At 40.8% G+C, this 15,413-nt stretch overlaps 1 long non-coding RNA gene across 1 annotated transcript; it reads left to right on the top strand.

The window, feature by feature from the left end:
• The first annotated feature begins 474 nt into the window (after positions 1 to 474).
• On the top strand, positions 475 to 15,067 carry LOC116041402. Its single transcript, XR_004102942.2, has 3 exons — positions 475 to 488; positions 1,806 to 1,809; positions 14,437 to 15,067. It is a non-coding gene; the product is annotated as an uncharacterized LOC116041402 (long non-coding RNA).
• The last annotated feature ends 346 nt before the right edge of the window (positions 15,068 to 15,413 follow it).

The raw sequence follows: 15,413 nt of genomic DNA, 5'->3' as shown, positions 1-15,413 counted from the left end.
GCAATCTATAGAGTGCATCAAAGGATATACGTGTTGAAATTATTTACTCAAGAATATAATATCAACATTGACACCAAAGGCAACAGTGTATGAGGCAATAGGTAAACCAAACAACTAACCTGTGTAAGAACTCCACTGGCTGCACTACTGTAGGGTCAGTCGAATGCAACACCGATGTTGTACTACTGCCCTGTCAATTAGAAAAAAACATGCACTGTGTGAGTTCAGTGATGTCAGAATTGAATGACATACTTCCGATTCAAAGCTTACCTCTGAAAGTTGCCATGTTGGTGGCCGCGCTAGGTATGTTCCAGACAACGATGGCTTTGTGCGTAGCCTCACTGTTGCCTATGCTGGACTTGCCAGGGAGAGGGCAAAGCGAAGACCAGAGCTTTGTGACATTTGTGTGTGATCACTCTTCTTCGGAGTGGACTGTGTCACTCCAAACAATTCAGTGTCTTCCAAGTGAATCTGTGTCAGAACCACTTGTCTAGATTGTGGGAAAATATATAATCAAAACATGATCTTCATCAAGTGATTCTCTTACTTTGACCATATTGACAGACAGAAAACATAGTCTTGACTAACATTTTTGAAACTACTTTGCACCAAAAATTGTATGTCTAAGTAGTACTAGTAGTGACATTAGTGTGCAACCAATTTCACAACATGCTGAGCTTTGGGTAATCAAAATTACATTACTACTGTCCTTTATTGGCATCATGGTAATCTTGGGCAGCCGTCCAAGGTTGTTGGGCTCAGCATGAGCAAGAATAAGCACAGCCATACCCCATCCCCCACCCATTTCAACATGACTCCTATTGTAACACGTCCAGGTTAGGCTACCTGTGCAGCTCACAAGACCCCCTCCTATCCACTTACTAACTGACATAGTAGTAAAGGCAGACTTTTCAAATGCCATGCACAATTTCTCTCCATCCAGATCTGTGCAAAAACTTTATGACTTCGTGATTCAAAGACTAGCAAACACACAAAGTTTAATGATGCACACATACCCCATCCCATTTATAGAAGCTGTCATCACTAACATTTCAGTAGAATATAACCAAAAGTGCATTACCTCCACTCTTTCTGCAGCCACTTGTAGGCCTACAGCTCTTGGAATAGCATTTTCCCTCAAAAACGATTTCTTTGGTATTCCTTCTGTTGTAGGCACCCTGAAGTCGCCATCGTCAAGTCCTTCAGTCTTAACGTCTCGGTTGGCGTGTTGATGTCTACTTGCAAAACAAGTAGCCACAGATTCAGTATATCGAACGGCAGTCGGTGAAAAGTTTCTGGGATGTTTCTTTTCATCTTCTTCTCACACCCAGGAAAAGCACAAAAACGAACCAAATTGATGTACGCTATGATAGTGATGAACGCCTGTCTCTTGCAAGTCTCCTGCATTCAAACCTCACTCATGTGGGGGTTTTCCGGCAACAAATTTTCACGTGAGAGTTTACGTCATATATTTCATTGAAAAACAGCTAAGATTAGATTATTTAGACTGATGTATTGAATGAAACCCGTTTTTTATTATTTTTATTTATTATTATTTGGATATTGCCATGAACTAAGTGGCTAAGTTATCATGCTTTTCATTGGAATTACAACTTCATGACATTTCCTCCTATATTCATTCGCATTCGGAGAGCGACACTTTTTGACTGGCAAGATGGAGGCGAACAGAAAAACCAACTGCTAAAGTGAGTTGTTCAAAACCTTTCTTTTTAGTAAACTCTGTGTACACAAACAATGTTCTCAATGCTCAAGTTCATGTGTAGAGCCCCTGTTGATACTTCGAGCAAAGTTGTAAAAATAGCGATTTTGATGCGATCATAGTAGTGCCCCTAGCACTCCCATTCAAAAGGCCATTTGACCGAAAACGAAAATACGGTCGATCTTAAAAGTGCCGTTTCCGTCCTAATTATGCTTTTAAACTAAAGTTTGACTCGGGTACATTCACAAAAAGACCCTAGGTTGCATTTTGGCGAGAGTTACGCTTTAACCTGTGGGACATGAAGTATAAGGCAATGTGTTGAGCGAGTTCGCTAAAGTCCTGTGGTCCAGTTCTGCATAGATGCTATATATTGTGGTAACAGTCCAACAAGAGTTTTATGGATGAAAAGACACAAATGTTTTTTGCGCCTTTATGCCAGAGAGGTCCAACCAATTATGTAACCTTTGTTATACAGAGTACAGTGGTGAGTGACATAGGGATCTCCCATGATGAATTTGAGGGCAGTGATAAACTGAGTCCACGAGTTTGAGAGTGGTAGCAGCAGCAGCATTTCTATAAACTATGTCCAGGACTGACAAAAAGACTGCCTCAACTATGTGTTTCCTGCAGTGCAAGGGTAAGGTGGATCTGTTTTTATAAAAGAAGCCAAGTTTTCCTTTCAGTTTTTAGCACTCAGGTTGCCAACAGTGTCATGCGTGGTGTTCATCACAACTATGGAAGACCTTGCCTTGGACTTTGACATTAACATGTATTTTACCTTGTGTAGTATTTGGATTTTATGCAATTGAAGCAGATAGCTGGCACAGCCTGTGAAATTACAGTTCACAAACTGTCCTGCCCCTCCAATAAAGCCCTTTAGCCTTTTGACTCTGAATGCATTTTATTTTGACTTTTGGATGAAAGGACACACAATTTGTTGACAGTGCCTATTTTACGACTGATATTGTCAACCAAACCTTTCTTCAAAACTCTATCCTTCCCTATCATCCTGTTAAATTTCAGACCATTCCTCCATCGTCAGGCTTACAGAAAACTATTGGGGCCAAGATGGCAGTTCTCATCCAAAGGACAACCTCCTCTTTATCTTGACCTTTTGTCCAGAGTCATTGGCATCCATGCTGCAGGAAGGACAGTACCATGGGGATTTGACAGCAATGTCTTTCACACTTTGGTAGCCAATGCAAATAGGATGGAATCATTCCTTGCAGAGGCTACACTGAGAATGGTTTCATCTGGATACTCAATGTCTTGAATTAGTTCTGTCTCATCTTCAAACTTTTCTTTTTGAACGAGTTCTGTCTCATCTTCAAACCTTTATTTTTAAACTAGTTCTGTCTCTTCTTCAAGCTTTTCTTTTTTAACTAGTTCTGTCTCCTCTTCAAACTTTTCTTTTTGAACTAGTTCTGTCTCATCTTCATCTTCTCCTTGATTCAATTCAATTAAATTTTATTTATAGTATCAAATCATAATTAAAGCTGCAATCAGCGTTGGACGGGCCCTCGCGCCTCTGCACGCATTGGGGTTACTGGCGGACGCCGCTCCTTGTGACCGTACATTTGCGTGGCACTCAGACACTGCAAATCGTCAGCATTGAAAAGGGAACTCCCTGCTGAGTTCAATGAGTTTTTTTTAAAGTGTTTAACTCTCTTATTAACCCTTGTGAAACTGGCTGTGCTGTGCCATCCACATTGTTGTGTGAAAACTTCCTGAAAACGCTTCATTGATAAAATTGCTGGTCTGAGCTTTTCATTCACTGTTTTTACCAGTTCCCCCTTTATGCCCAGCTTCCAGCAGTTTGAGCCAGTTTCACTCCACCTTCTCTTTGACATAGTCAAGCAGCTTCGTCCTGCAAACTGCCTGCTGGACAGATGGAAAGATGTTTTTAATACTGTCGGGTCCAGTATTTTATCCCTGGTTAATACATCTCTCAACTCAGGATGTGTTCCAGCTGCTTTTAAACATGCTGTTGTGCAACCACTTTTAAAAAAGAAGAATCTGGATCCTTCAGTTTTTTCTAATTTTAGACCTATTTCTAAGCTTCCCTTTCTTTCAAAAGTCTTGGAGAGGGTTGTTTTTAATCAACTTTAATCATTTTTAGGTGACTTTAGTATTTATGAAAAGTTCCAGTCTGGTTTTAAGCCTCGCCACAGTACTGAAACTGCCCTTCTAAGAGTCTATAATGACCTTCTCTGGTTGACTCAGGAAAATCTGCTGTTTTAGTGCTTTTAGATTTGACTGCTGCCTTTGACACTGTCAACCACTCTATCCTTTTATCCAGACTCAAACAAAGTGTTGGCATTACGGGCATAGCCCTCAAATGGTTTGAATCTTACTTGACAGATAGGAGTTTTGCTGTCCACCTTGGTAATTGCTCTTCATCTGCTGCCACTCTTTCTTGTGGGGTCCCCCAAGGCTCCATTTTGGGACCCATGCTATTTTCTCTGGGGTCCATTTAAAAAAAAACATAACATTTTGTTCCATTGTTTTACAGACAATGTACAAATCTATTTGCCTGTAAAAAACAACGATAAGGACACTATCCAGCCTTTGCTTAACTGCCTGAGAGATCTCAAAATATGGTTGGATCAGAATTTTTTCTGTCTCAATAAAAATAAGATGATAACCATTTGATGCTCTAGGTACTTTAGGTTCCCATATTTGTCCTTTTACTAAGAATCTGTGTGTGATTTTTGACAGTGCTTTTAAATTTGACAAACAGATTAGTTCTGTTGTTAAAACCACTTTGTTCCAGCTGTGGCTTTTGGTACCTGCTGCGCAATGACTTCGAAAGAGTCATACATGCATTTATTACGTCTCAATTAGACTACTGTAACTCTTTATATGTTGGATTGGATCAGTCATCCCTTCGTCGGTTACAGTTAGTCCAGAACGCAGCAGCTCGACTTTTAACCAGGACCAAAAAACGTGACCACATTACACCTGTTTTGACCACGCTCCACTGGCTTCCTGTCTGTTTCAGGATTAATTTTAAAACTGTATTGCTTGTTTTTAAGATTTTAAATGGGTTGTCGCCTTCTTATTTATCGGAGCTTTTACATGTCCACACACCTGTCAAAGCACTGAGGTCTTCTAATCAGATGCTCCTCGATGTGCCCAGATCCAGGTTAAAAAACAAAGGTGACCGAGCCTTTGCAGTGGCTGCTCCAAACCTCTGGAATAGTTTACCTATTCACATAAGAACATCTCAGACTGTTGAAAGTCCTTGCTTAAGACCCATTACTATGCATTGGCTTTCAATTCAAGTTGAGCTTTGACACCTTGACCCTTTTCAACTGTTGATTATTTTGTATTGTGTATTGTTTGTGTATACTATCTATTTTGGTTTTTTTTTTGTGCTTGTTAAGCACTTTGGTCAACTATGGTTGTTTTTAAATGTGCTATATAAATAAAACTGAACTGAACTGAACTGAATGATACTGCACACAAGACTCTACGTCATACAGTTCATTAGCTGTGAAAGGGGGCGGGGCCAAAGCATAGGGGTCGGGGCAAACCTTTACCAATGAAAAAGGAAGTCTCTGCTGAGTTCATTGATACGTCACATAAGACTCTACCTTAAACGGGTCACCAGTTATGAAATGGGGCGTGGCTTAAGCATAGGGGGGTGGGCCAAACCATCACCAATGAATAAAGAACTCTCTGCTGAGTTCAGTGATACCTCACACAAGGGTCTACATCAAACAGGTCATTAAGTTATTTAAAAAGGGGTGTGGCTACATCATAGGGGACGGGTCAAACCATCACCAATCAAAAAGAAACTCTCTGCTGAGTTCAATGATACCTCACACAAGACTCTACCTTAAATGGGTCACCAGTTATGAAAGGGGGCGTGGTTTAAGCATAGGGGGCGGCTCAGTATCACATGTAGACCACACATTATAAGTTTCATGTAAATCGGATGATGTTTGTCATATAAGGCTGATTTCCTGTTGCCAGCGGGGGGCGCTATGACCAAAAGTCAATTTTGGCCTAAAAATGTCCTCAGGCTTGGACTCTAAAGTTACAACAACTTCTTTGTTCATCGATAAATGCTCAAAATGGCCACCACGCCCACACCGTTGGACGAAAAGTTTTGCTTTTAATTACTTTTCATCGTTAAGGTCTTTAGATGACACAGACCGAATTTGAAGTCGATCTGATGAAATCTCTAGGAGGAGTTTGTTAAAGTATAGCAACTTGACTTTTAGACCTACTTCCTGTTGCCACTAGGGGTCACTATAACTTTGAGTAAATATCGGCCTTTATATGTCCTCAGGGTTGGACACTTATGAATCCTGAAAAGTTTCGAGCCAATTGGACAATTTACACTCAAGTTACACCCACTTTCTGTTTCGATTGCGAAACACACAAAATGGCCGCCCCGCCACAGCCATGCCCTATGACGAAAAGTTTTTCTTTTAATAACGTTTCATCTCTGAGGTCTTAAGATGGCACAGACCAAATTTGAAGTTGATCAGATGAAATCTGTAGGAGGAGTTTGATAAAGTACAACATGTGGAAATGCACTAATTTCGAACTTTCAATTTAAAATGGCAGACTTCCTGTTGGGTTTAGGGTCTGGCTTCAATGAGCTTTTTTGTATGTCTTGACATGCTACGTATGGGAACCAAGTTTCGTTCGTCTACGTTAAACGTACTGTAGGGGCTCAATTTTTTAAATATTGTAGGGGGCGCTAGCCATTTTTGTGCGCCTATTCCCGAAACCCATAAAATATCAAATTTTTCACAAGGCCTGATGCGTGTGCAAAGTTTGAGTTTTTGAGTATGATAAGGTCCCCAAAAAGGCGATTCATTGCACGGAAGAAAAAGAAAGAAGGAAGAATAATAATAATTCCTTCAGTTTCAATAGGGCCTTCGCCGCTGTCGGCGCTTGGGCCCTAACAAGAGTTATCTCAAGACGCTTAACAGATGGTAGAGATGGACAGTAGGTCTACACCACACTATAATTTACAAAGACCGAACACTTCCAGTAATTCCCCTAAGAGCAAGCATTTAGTGCGACAGTGGAGAGGAAAAGGGAGAAACCTCGGGTGGTGAGGAAAACTTCCTTTTAGGGAGAAACCTCGGACAGACCCAGACCCTTAATGTGTCTACTTTATCTCAGACCTTATGTCTCTGTGTTGCTCATCCTCACTTTTTAGGGGTCTTTCCTCCAATGCTTTTTCCTCAGTGTCATATTCCCTCTTATCATTCTCATTGTCATACTTTTTTTTTTTTAAGATACATTTTTTATTTATTTTTTCATTTTAAACAACAGAACATACAAACACACTTGAACAAGAACAACCACCCTCTCCCACCCCCCACCCTCCGCGGTCTCGAGGAAAAGAAAGAAAAACAAACAGATAAACAAAAACAGAAATCACACCTTGCCTAGTGGCCCTCCTCTACTTCTTGTGATACTGAGGTCATTAGCGCTGATACCTGTGCTGCTGCACCTTTCCATAGGTCTATAGTAGATGATTTGGCCTTGTCAATCCTTGCTGCAGAGAGCTCAAGCACAACTATTTCCAGAAAACACGCCAACCACCGCTCCACACAAAGCGAGTGGGCGGCTGACCCGGCTAACCAAACTCTCTTTTGTCTCCCAAGCAGATTTAATTTAGAGTCATCATTAAGTAACAAAACAATCGGGTCATTAGGAATTCGACATCCTATCACATCAGATATCATTGATGTTGTTTTATTCAAAAACTCATGCACCTGTTCACACTCCCAGACCATGTGCACATGGGCGTAAATCTGATCTAACAGTAGGGGGGGGACAATAAACATAAAATTTCGGAAGAGCAATTTTTGAAGGGGACACAAATAATACAGCCAATTATACTCGTAGAGGACATGTGTACACAGAGGAAAGCCTTAATACTATCATTAGTGTAGCATGGAGGCTGTATCATTATCCTTCTTTTCAGCATTTCTCTTGATTCAATGAAAAAGCTGACTAAATTGACCAAAATATTGTTCTTTAAAACCATGTATTTATTTTTAAGTTGTTTACAATCAAGCCACAAAAATACCTTAAAACATAATGACTTATTTTCAAAAAGTGTCCCCATATAAAAGAAATACAATGCTTTTGTACACTTGTTAAATTAGCTGATCATAATGTAAATTAGTGAGCCACTGGTAAAGCTCATCTGCTAACCCTGACAGCCACACACCTCCAAAAATATGAACTAAGCTCAACACACTTACCTGAGACTCTCCACCTGACTGTCCCTGGTCTCCCTGCTCCTCAGGTCTTTCTGTCTCCTTTGCCAGTGACATAGTGACGTTATTATTTCCATAAGCACCCATTCTTATAAAGATGTTACCAAATTGTCTTGATATGAGGACTTAATGTACTTACTTGGCGTTTTGGTGTAAGCCTACTGAAAAAGGATCTTATGCCTGTTTTTCTTTTCTCTGTCTTTTCATCTGAACAACAACAACACAAATCTTTAACGTCAGATGTCTAAATATGAGTTAGTTTCATAGGTTCACCACGCGGTCATATTATAATTGTGAAATGATCTTGCGTCCTCCACATAAATATTAGGTTTCTTCTGGGACAGCGGATATATATTTAACTGATCAGCCACTTAACTTCATATTGAGCAAAACACAACTGTAGATCTTCAATATTAACCCTAATATCAGTTCACATGCATAACGTTAGGCTTATCGCCGTGGTAACGTTAGTTGTAGTGGGTGCATTTCTATCCAACAAGCTATTATACAAGCTACACTACATTATAATACACTAACATAGCGAACATTTTGTCATGACTAATTCATTAATTACTCAGCATAATTTCTATTTGAGAAAAGAAAAACTTCATCCGATGTTTAATGTGAATAAAATAGCCTTGAAATGCCTACTTACTACATACCTGTCACTACCCGATGTGACTGTGAGTCTAGTGCAGATCCTAAAGTACAGCAGGCAGTGGACCAAACCACTGTGAGGCAAGGGAGGGGGGACTCAAAATGTTTCTAAACTTAAAAAGCATTTTTTGGGGTTTGTATTGTTTTACTACTTACACAGATATTTTAAGTATACATCATTATGTTATTTACAATACACAGCATTGTTTTAATGATATTTCTGGGGGGGGACAACCCTTAGATGGGGGGGGTCCTGACCCCCCCGACCCCCCTGGGATTTACGCCCTTGCATGTGCAGGAAAGTTCCAGTTTGTTCAGGTTGGCAGAATGTGCAATAGGGAGTGGGAATGACTTTAGAGACGTATCTGAGGTGTCCAATATGTCCTATGACATATGTTGAAGTGGATCTGCTGGTGATTTGGGTACTTGGAACAGTGGGAAATGTTGTCCCAAACTGTCTCCCAATTAATTACAGTCCCCTCTGGGCTCAGCTCTCGCTCCCATTTCTTTACTATTGGGAGTTCTCCTACAGATACTTGCATAAGTTTAGCATAAATCCTGGACACTAATCCTCTCGCAGGAAAATCAACAAGCCATTTAATGATTGGGTGGGTCCCAAGACTGTTTCCCCATGGTACTCCATAACATTTTAGTGCTGACCTTAAGCAAAGATAAAGGAAAAAGGATGTCCTAGGGATCTCAAAGTTAGTTCTCAGGTCCTCAAAACTCAACATACCTTCCCTATTGAATAACTGGTCTAGAGTAAATACCTCTGTCACTCCACTGGTTGCAAACAAAAGGTTTGTTACCAGACATTAAGTGCATGTTGTGCCAAATTGGGGCGCTCAAACGCCACTTATTGGTGTAGCGTAGTTGCTCCTCCACCTGTTTAAAGGTGGTCATTGTGTTGGTGATAATAGGGCTATAGGCTAGCATACACTTTTTTGGACACACATCTGCAAAGGTGAGATCTTGCAGTCTTAGACTTCCAGTGAGGCTTTGCTCTATTTCTCTCCATGGAACTGTAGATGAAGGGTCTATCCACACTCTGAGGGCCCGTAACTGAAAGGCTCTGTGGTACACTTTAAGGTTGGGGAGGGCCAGGCCTCCCGTGTTTGTGGTACGTTGCAAGGTAGAGTTTTTTAGCCAAGGTGGTTTACTATTCCAAATATACTGCCGGATTACAGTATCAAGTTTCTTCCAGAAATGTATTGGTGGGGGGAAGGGGATCATTGTACTTAAGAAATGCACTCAAGGAACTATGTTCATTTTAACAACAGCAATCCTGGACCGTAGCGATGCCGGCAGCGCAGACCAATTAGTCAGATCCCTTTGAACACTATTTAATATAGTTTCATAGTTGTCCTGGACAACTCGCTGTAGCGATGCCTGAATGGTGATGCCCAAATATGTAATTTTGCTTTGGGTTGGTATTGTATCAGTAATAGCTGATGTCACCTGTTTGTTGTTCAACAGGAGCAGATTAGATTTATTCCAATTGATTTTATAGCAACAATTGATAGCCGGTCATGACCGAAAGAATGAGATCCAGGGTACAAGCGGCCGAAATGGGTTTCCTCAGGAGGGTGGCCGGCCTCTTCCTTAGAGATAGGGTGAGAAGCACAGTCATCCATGAGGAGCATGGAGTAGAGCCGCTGCTCCTTCGCGTCGAAAGGAGCCAGTTGAGGTGGTTCGGGCATCTGGTAAGAATGCCCCCTGGGCGCCTCTCTAGGGAGGTGTTCCAGGCATGTCCAGCTGGGAGGAGGCCTCGGGGAATATAGGGATTATATCTCCAACCTGGCCTGGGAACGCCTCGGGATACCCCAGTCGGAGCTGGTTATTATTCAACATGGCATCATGACTTTGCGTAAACATACACACCACTTTCCTAAAGCCAAATGGCGTGTTATCTGTACGCATTTTCAGCTATCCACATGTATGTCCACGCTGTATACAGCAGATGTAAACATACCCACCACGTGGCGTCGCCACGTTGCGTGTTATCGCGAGAACGTGACGTACTATCGCGAGAACAACGTCACGCATGCAAAAAAAAAAAAAGAAAAAAAAAAAGGTTGGGTTTAGGAAAAGAACATTGGGAAAGGCTTTACTAACACAAAAAAGCGACAAAAACACGCTTAGGAAAACAATAAATGGTTGGGTTTAGGAAAAAACATTGGGGAAGGCTTAAAAAAAAAAAAAAAAAAAAAAAAAAAAACGGCTCAAAATCGCCACACGTGGGACATGAATCCAGCTCTCCTTGGTGAAAGTCCTGTGTTTTAACCATCCGTCGCAGAAATGGGACGACAAAAACACGCTTAGGAAAACAATAAACGGTTGGATTTAGGAAAGAAACATTGGGGAAGGCTTAAAAAAAAAGAAAAAAAAAAAAAAGGCTCAAAGTTGCCACACGTGGGACACGAACCCAGCTCTCCTGGGTGAAAGTCCTGTGTTTTAACTATCCACCACACCAGCTGACCTCCTTATGTGGACCAACGTCCCTTCATACTACTCGCTATGTCGAAAATTCACTCGTAACCTAGGTCAATGGCTGGCAAATTGCGTTGATAAACACGCTAAAAAGCGATTATGCGTCTTGATAACACGCCTAAATGGAATACGAATTGGCATGTCATACATACGCCACTTCATGAGAACAGTCTGTATTATTGGATTTAATCTGGACATTACACATTTTATTTTGCCTTATTGCCTGGGCTAACGGTTCAAGAGAGATCACAAATAGCATGGGAGAGAGTGGGCATCCCATGCCCTGTTCTTCCAACTCCGCAATCCTTGCCTCTCTCTTTTTCTTCAAATTTGCTGCAAAGGAAGATGTGAAATCTCAAATAAATCCTCAGTGGCTTGCCAGATGTACTGAAACTGAGTCACTATTGATTGATATGAACTCCGCTAGTTTGGCTCTAAACTCTGTATCAAAAGCTGTGTTTTGGAGAAGGGAATTATTAAATTGCCACTTTCTAGATTTGTCTCCTAACATATCACAATGGAATGTGGTTATCAGCGCACACTGTTAGACTTAGCTGTAATTTCTACAGTTACCACAAAATGCCCAGTAAAATACCATCATTTTCTTTTCCGGTTCATTACTGTAATATGCATTGCATTATGGGTAATAACATTTAATTTACAGTGACTTACTGTATATTTTGAATTTGCGGTAGCCTGCTGTAAAACAACAGCAGTAGTGCTACTGTAGTTGAATAAGACAGGCTTAAATAAAATTGTTAGTTAATGTTATAGAAGCATAGAAATGAAATGGAAAAATAAAATATCACTATTTGTTATACTTTTAGCAGTGAAGGTAATTAAAAAATGTGACGTGTTTTTCAGCAGCGTAAATCATTTATTGAGAGAAACAAGAAAGGCATTACGGATATAAATGCTTGACCGCCAGATTTGAACTCTGACCTCACGACTTCAAAAGAGTAGCGCGTCGATACTTCAAAGGCGTTGAAAGGAGTACCGGGAAGAGACTTCAAAGGAGTACCGCCCGGTTTGGTCTGTGGGCACCAGAGTCCCGGGTCACACACACTCGTCGAAGAGAGCTGGAGCAGCGTTAAGGTAAGACCAATCTTTGCTAATTCTGTGACATTAAAATCTCTGCTCACAAGCCTTCGCAAGCAGCGACGTTAGGTTTAGTTTACCGACCTGCGTCACAGCTAGGCAAGAGCAAACTGTTGACTAGTTTCATTTTCCCCATGGTGAGGATTAGCTGTAATGACGACGTTCGGTAAGCTAACACAACTCGTTTTACACGCGCTGTTCGGGACATCTTTTTCCTTTGTCAGACCACCATTATCTTTGAATTAAAACGTAACCCATATTCTGGAACTTTAAGGTGAGTAACTGCTAGCTTTTTAGCTTGCTGTTGTCGCATTTTGGCTAACATTACCTCCGCTTATGCTAATGTTGAGTCTGTGGGTGCGTTTATATTAACCTAACATTAGTGGAGGTAAAGTTACCATTAAACCGTTACCTCTACAGTTGCCCATCTAGTTTTAATAGCATCTAATGTTAACATTACATCTTTAAAAAAAAAGTTATGTCGGGTGGAGATGTCCAGCAAAAATTAGCCTCAGTGCCCAACGTTACAGTAGTATTATAGCATTCTGTAATGTGATATTTCATTGAATTCATCCTTTTTAGTTTATGAGACCTAAGCCAAAGATTGTGCCACTCAAAGAATATGGTGTTAGGAGTTGAGTGTATAGCTACCATGGGTTATGGGGGAAAAGAAAAGTAAAATGTATTTATTTCCCTCGCCGCTTAACCTTAAATTCGACCGATCGTTAAACAAGTGATTTAAGGACTCTTTATAATGGCTTTGTTTTTCTTGACAAAATAGTGTTATTGTTAGCTATCTAGCTATCTATTACGTGATTAACTTGTAATGCATCACATAACATTCTGTGTTATTCTAACAATATAAGAGTTACCTACATTATTCTGGTTCCCTGCATGGAATGCATATTTTTTTTTTTATCTAGTTGTAATTGTGTTTTATAACCCCGTGCATGCACTTAAAAATAATAATTTACATCATTTCATATGTAGAACAACAACCAGTGACTGGAAAACTGTGAGAGACAACTGAGAGAGACAGGAGGAAGAAGAAAGCTGGACATGAAGGTCTGACCCTGTGACCCAAAGGAGCACATGGTCCCTCATCACTTGCTGAGCCACCAGGCAATGAACTTCAAGAGCAAGTGCACACTGCAATTAAGATGAGATGTTTGTTTGTTCTTTAGGAAGAAGTTTGATGTCTTCCACCCATTGGATGGTCAGCATTGAGGGGAAGATCCTCTTTGAAGCTAACCAACTTAATGACTTCGCCAATGCTTTTGTTGTCTTCTTTGGCTCCTTTTATGCGTTCAATCTTGAATATCAAGAGTCAGCATCTACTACACTGGAGTTGGTACAGAGGTAAGTAATTATCTGCATAAAGCATTTAATAGGTAATGGTACATATTTGGACTGTATGAACACTCCATACACTTACTGATAAAGAGAAAACAACTGAGAAAAAGAATTGGGTATATGGAGCCCTATTACTGTGGTAACACACCGGGCACGTAAGCGTTGCGCATAGCTAAGTAGCGCAGCTATTTTTATTTCAGAGCCTGTCATCCAATCTATCCGTTCATACTGGTCACGGAGCGGCCACTTCGGCCCGCGAGCTGCAGTAATCATTTTGTGTCATTTGGAGAATGTGTCAAGCAAGGCAGTTAATCACATACAGGAAGACCACAGTAGGTTCATGGGGATTTGGGCTGTCTTGACTTCTCACAGCGAGACACGCGATCAGGCACAAGGAGGGAGAGACCGATGGACGGACAGAGAGAGTGACACACACACATATACTGTAGATAGGCTACAATTACCACAGTTTTCCCCACTCATCCTGTCTCTTTCTACCGGAGAGAGAGAGGGCCGAGAGACGAAGGATGGCTTTGTGACCGGCGCGGAGAAAAATGCGTCCGGTATGAATGGCCAGGTGCGCGATCAGGCATGTATCTATGCTTCATGGGCTATACGCTATGTGTACGTGCCCGGTGTGTTTTCGCTGTGACTTTCTGAACCGAACGTGCTCGCTGGCAGGTTTTCTTCCATACATACTGTATATTTAAAGGGGGATAAATGGCTGTATTTAAAGATGACTGATGTTGATTATTATGAAAATTTAAAACCAGTTTCTTCTTAAGGATCAACCCAGATGAGGGTACCAAGTGCATGGCCAAAGTGGGTACAAGCTGCAAGATGGGAGGAGTTGTCCAATGAAAGGTGACAAGCATCAGCTCCCAAGTCACCACCTTCCTCCAACGGCTCACCAAGTTTGAGTGGAAGACATCAAACTAGGTAAGCATTTTCTTGTGTGATGTAATATAGTTAACATCAGAAAAATGATTACACAGTACGATGAACAGTGCGGCTACGTACCCTGCCTGCTCCAACATCGACAGAACTAAATGCACCGGCATCCTGTATTTACCACTTGTGTCAGCATTGGTCACAGTTGCTCGGCAAAAGTTACATAGTGTTGTTTTAATTTTAGTTAAAGTTTTCATATGTTTTTTTGTCTAAGTGACTGATAAGAACAACAATCTTTGAAATTGGTCCAGTATTGAGCGAGAACACTGACCTGCAGCTTTGAACCGGGCTCCAATGTAATCATATAGGGCAAATGTGTGATCGTCAATTTCGTCCACTAAAAGTTATGTTTTTGCCACTGACGATCTCAGATTATTACTTTAAGTGTCTTGACAACATTATGGAAAGGATCCCTACAGAGATACACATTTTAGTTAAAGAGGAAGATCCTTTTTGTTTAAACAAGAAACAGCCCCGAAATCACCATCACCTAACCCACCAGACGATCAAAAGTTACTGTTTATTTACACGGAGTCTGGTGGGTTAAGCAATAGCAATTTTGGGGATATTTTTATGTTTAAAAAAAGGATCTTATTCTTTAACAGAACTGTTGACCTCTGTAGGAATCCTTTCCATAATGTTGTCAGAGATTGTCAAAGATTGTTGTCACACAGGCACAGCAGGAAGGCCCGATTCATTTTACAGATTTATATTTTTTTGATATATTTAAACCTTAAATATATATCCGCTGTCCCAGAAGAAACCTAATATTTATGTGGAGGACGCAGGATCATTTCACAATTATAATATGACCGCGTGGTGAACCTATGAAACTAACTCATATTTAGACATCTGACGTTAAAGATTTGTGTTGTTGTTGCTCAGATAAA

Source organism: Sander lucioperca, chromosome 3 (genome assembly GCF_008315115.2).
Source record: "Sander lucioperca isolate FBNREF2018 chromosome 3, SLUC_FBN_1.2, whole genome shotgun sequence".
Lineage (NCBI taxonomy): Eukaryota > Metazoa > Chordata > Actinopteri > Perciformes > Percidae > Sander > Sander lucioperca.
This window is presented reverse-complemented; position numbering and strand designations above follow the sequence as displayed.